Raw genomic sequence first — 5,363 nt, forward strand, 5'->3', positions numbered from 1 at the left:
RATATAGGTTTGATAACAGGAACGCTAAAATAACCATGATATACGGTCATACTCTGGCTGGTATATGCAAGAGCGTGGCCCATGCGACCATGTGCCACGACGACAATGACCCGACCGAGCATGATAAATTCACACATTCGGAAATTRCACAGATGACAAATGATGTAATACTGAAAAGCATACTGGGTATATTCGAACCAATTCTTGGTGTTTCTTTGGCCGATTGGTGTGAGCTTCACCACGATAGACCTAACAAAAGTTTCAATGTATAATACAAAATTGAATGTATATGATGTTTCTTTTGTTTTTTTTGTAAAAGCAAATATAATAATACAAAAGCATATTGTGACATAAGTAAACATGTATGTAACATTATATATGTGAACAAAAATAAACACAAAAAATACAACTTTTTTGGTGCATTGTTCTTTTTTATTATTGACATAATGACAAGGAATAACATCAAACACGGTTCATTTTGATACATATGGGTCCTGTATGTATGTCACCTGTTTATTATCTATAATGTTCGTATTTCTCAACCAGATATCTATGCTCCATCCGCCAACCATATTGAGGTCGTCATCGTCGTCATCGTCATCGAGGATGGTGACGCCTTTTTTCCCGTATTTGAGAAGATAAAATCCATAACTGTTAAAAACAACCGCTCTCCACATCCCATGACGAGTCACGAAGCTAAAAAGATAACCGGGAAACTCTTCGTTTTTATCRTAAACTAAAGCCGCCGGTGTTCCTTGAACACGTTCCGTTGCTTTTTGCAGAAAACGCTGTATGGTAGCCAACGTTAAAACGCCACTAGTTAAACTGCATAAACCAAASGGGGTCTTCCATAGTAGTTGCGATAACGGACGCTGTGATAATTGCTCGATAAAATGCCACGCGGTTTGTTTTTTATTAAAACTGCAACGGTTTGCCCCCCGAGGTATTGGTATACACACATATTGCAAGRTGCGGTTAATGAACTTGAACAATGCTTCATTCGCGAGTTTCATCCCAAGATCGTGTTTGTTATCCGCAAGGTAACACGTATAACGGCCAGCCCCAACAAACACGCGAATTTCGTTCAATTGACTTTGCGATGTTTTCACGTATACCGAGCACAAGTAACCCCARTCGTGACACGCGCCGTACGCAATCACAGTGTTCCCGAGAGTCGCGGTTCTCAAAGTCTCGATTACGGTTTTCTGTGAGATAGCGCCCCACCATATTTTACGAGTGATCAAATCTTTCATAAACACGGAAAAATCATTTGTAAATAAACTCATATTAGAACCTCGCGTCGCCGCGGTAGATTGTCCGGCGGTTGCCATGATTGTTTTTCTTATGTTCTTATTATGAAAAAAAAACACATAGTAAATAATACAGAATCTACATATTATGAACGCCTATAATGGTAATATCCCGCACCTGCAGCGTAGGTCACTATACCGATTGTGTAATTTTTGCGCCAGGGTTGCATATTCACCGTTACAAACGAGTCATTGATCTCGTAATCTGTACAATGAAACACATCACCGCCATCCATCAACACGACACCCAAAGAGCCGTTTGTGTCCGCAACTTCATCTTCGTCCGTCTTGGAATACAAGAGACCGATTTTAGAAACCTCGCCCTCGTGTACACGCACACTCACCACATTTCCGACGGACACAAACTCGTCGGTTTTGTAGCGCTTGCTGTCTGAAATTGTACACACCGTGGGCGAGGTTACGTAAAACAGGCAACTATCGTGAAATTGCCAACCGGCGTTCATCGTTGTTGTTGTTGGTGCGTTTCCATTTCCTCTTAGCTCTTTAAACTTTGTGGATTTCGGTACGCGAATAGTACGATCGTTGGTTATATGCCAGTCTTTATTTGTTAATATCATTTCCCCGCGTACATTTTGTTTATGCTCGGTTTGTTTTGGTACGCGAATCGTGTGAGCGTCTTCCAAGCGTAAACCGGTGTTGGTAAGTTTTCTTGGCACGGACTCGCCGTTCCTCATGTACAACTCAAGGAAATCGTCCGATGTCACAAATGATGACATATCGACAGCGCTCGTGTAGATTATAAACCGTACACGATATGTATACTGTTATCGTTTAATAGTGTAAAACAAAACAGACAAGTTTTGCTGTTTTATGCTAACGACTCACAAAGATCACGAGGGGTGTTGATAATAAAATTATCATCTATACGAAAACGCGTAGTTGTATCGTGTCGACTCGAGCACTATCCTTAAATATAACACCAAGGCAAGCACAACGTGAATCGTTGAAGAGTTTGGTGAGTTGTCTATTGCCTCAGTGGACCCATCTACACGTACGCGATAATCAACGTACCGGTTATTTCGCAAAAAAAAAGAATCAACACGGTACTGCGATCGATAAGAAACGCGACACAATGTATGATATCGGTCTGTAAGTGGACAAAGTTTATTATCTGTTTTATTAACAAAAAATTAAGAAGTACGTCGTGTATACCGAGAATCACCATGAGTGTCACATCGTTTCGAGAAGAACACAACGATTACACCCTCGCGACGATGGATAAATAAAGACAAAGAAATCAAAATGTTACTTTCTAGTCTTCGACACTCAACGGTACCGCCGTTGAGCGAACAGTGGTCGGATTTTATCACACAAGAGCTCGGATATTACTGGTGGGGTGCGGATATGACGAGAGTCGAAGCGACGCAACGGTTATCACGTGCGGACCGGGGATCAACGCTGTTATATGCCCCGGACRCCGATTCGCATCGGAGCGTCGTGTGCTCTGGTTCCGTCACAATGAAAAAATACGGAGTCGTGAGGTTCGACGTTGCGCAAGTCGATGTGAAACGTTTCACGGTCATCATGTGGTGCAACACATAGCGGCGTCAACTGGATACCAGTATGTTTATTTCACACGCGTGGCGTGTTATGCGAGACACCGGAGTTGCGCTTCTCGCAAACGAGGACCTTGATGCCAAATTGATAGAAAAACCGTACGCGTGCAATCCGATAAGGAGACCGCGAGCGGTTTATAACATTGCGGGGATATCAAACACCGCAACTGAGCTTAATGCGCTTGTGACCTCGCTGAAAGAACGAGGACTGTGGTGGGGTTTGATCCACGAKGCCGATCGGTGGTTGCGAAACTCTAAGCTCAAATTGCTCTTGAGGCAAAATACACAAATCAAAAAACGCGCAAGAGAAAACGCTGTGAATACACAACGTTGCTTGAGTATAGCCTGCATGATGTGTCTCGACGGCGGGGAGTCGGGTTGTTTGTTTCACGTGGTTTACGGGTGTACAACGACGGTTTTAGCTGTACACTTAGGTCCGAGCGGAACCGGATTCTACGTGATAAAAAATATCGGTCGAGGAAAAACACGCGTAGTTTCGCGTTCGTACAACGTGAAACTGGGTGGTCTTCAAAACTACCTGGAGGATGAAATGATGATGGACTTTATTCCGCACGAGTCTTTTGAAGACGTTCCATATAACACATTTCGCGCGTTGGTGGAGAAGATTAGAGACGATACAAACAGTGACGAAGACGAAGTTGCAGACGACGAAGTGTTGAAGCTGCTACCTCAACATTATATTAATCTCGCTACATTATAATGTGTATATGTGAATTAAAATAAGAGACCTGAGACGCGGTTGTAATGAAAACGTGTCATGATGTTATTCATTAAATAAATAAAATAACAACAATCGTGAGTGGTTTTTTTTTGTATTTTAATTATATAAAATAATAGTTACCACCAATTTTTTCCTATAAGACACAAAACACAATTTATAACGCTTAAATTGAATGGTGAATTTTGTAAAACCATATTTATACAATATGCATCAAAGACTCATTATTCTTATGATTCGCGAACCTCCATTTATGTTCGTGGTCACTCCTATGTAGCATTGCCACAGGATCGATTTCGACGTGCAACTGCACGGGCACTCGCGCTCAAACGTCCGTCCTCTGCTGACGTCCATGCGTAAACCGATTGACGTTCCGCGTCTACGACGTTCCGGGATGCGATCSGGTTGACATTTCAAACACAACCGGCCTCTCATACATCCAACACAGCTCGACATGTTGCATTGTTTGTCTTCTCATCAACACTCATCCGGACACGTAAAGCCAACAGTTTAGTTCAACGTCGTTTTATATATGCCTCGCGCGAAGACGGTCGGGAACATTTACGCTTACGAATCTAGAATATCAAAACAAATGGTATTTGACAATGGTACCTGTGCCACCACCATTTTTTTTGACGGTCTGATTTTTTGTGTAAAATGATGGTCGGATTTTGTTGTAGAATGATGGTCGGATTTTTGTTTGTAGAATGATGGTCGGATTTTTYTGTAAAATGATGGTCGGATTTTTGTTTGTAGAATGATGGTCCGATTTTTTTGTAAAATGATGGTCGGATTTTTTTGTAAAATGATGGTCGGATTATTCTTTGTAAAATGATTGTCGGATTTTTGTGTAAAATGATGGTCGGATTTTTTTTAAAAAAATGATTGTCGGATTTTTTTGTAAAATGATGGTCGGATTTTTTTGGAAAATGATGGTCGGATTTTTTTGTAGAATGATGGTCCGATTTGTTTTGAAGATATGAGACCGTCTTCGAAAAATTTTATCGAAACACACTCTCAACCGAATGATAATCTGTTGTATTGTACATGTGTAACACATCGTGCGAAGCGTCGTACGACGACTGTACAAAAATATCTGATTGTCATACTCTGCTGCTTAACGCGTAGTATTCAACACTACAATTTCAAAACAAATGGTATTTGACAATGGTACTTGTGCCACCACCATTATTTTTGACGGTCTGATTTTTTGTGTAAAATGATGGTCGGATTTTTTTGGAAAATGATGGTCGGATTTTTTTGTAGAATGATGGTCGGATTTGTTTTGAAAATATACGGTCGGATTTCTTTTGAAGATATGAGACCGTCTTCGAAAAATTTTATCGAAACACACGCTCAACCCATTGATAATCTGTTGTATTGTACACGTGTAACACGTCGTGCGACGCGTCGTACGAAGACTGTACAAACATATCTAATTGTCATACTCTGCTGCTTAACGCGTAGTATTCAACACTACAATATCAAAACAAATGGTATTTGACAATGGTACTTGTGCCACCACCATTTTTTTTGACAGTCTGATTTTTTGTGTAAAAATGATGGTCAGATATTTTTGTAGAATGATGGTCGGATTTTTTTGTAGAATGATGGTCGGATTTTTGTTTGTAGAATGATGGTCGGATTTTTTTGTAAAATGATGGTCGAATTTTTGTTTGTAGAATGATTGTCGGATTTTTTTGTAGAATGATGGTCGGATTTTTGTTTGTAGAATGA

This window comes from Austrofundulus limnaeus, unplaced genomic scaffold, assembly GCF_001266775.1.
Source record: "Austrofundulus limnaeus strain Quisiro unplaced genomic scaffold, Austrofundulus_limnaeus-1.0 Scaffold579, whole genome shotgun sequence".
Taxonomy (NCBI): Eukaryota; Metazoa; Chordata; class Actinopteri; order Cyprinodontiformes; family Rivulidae; genus Austrofundulus; species Austrofundulus limnaeus.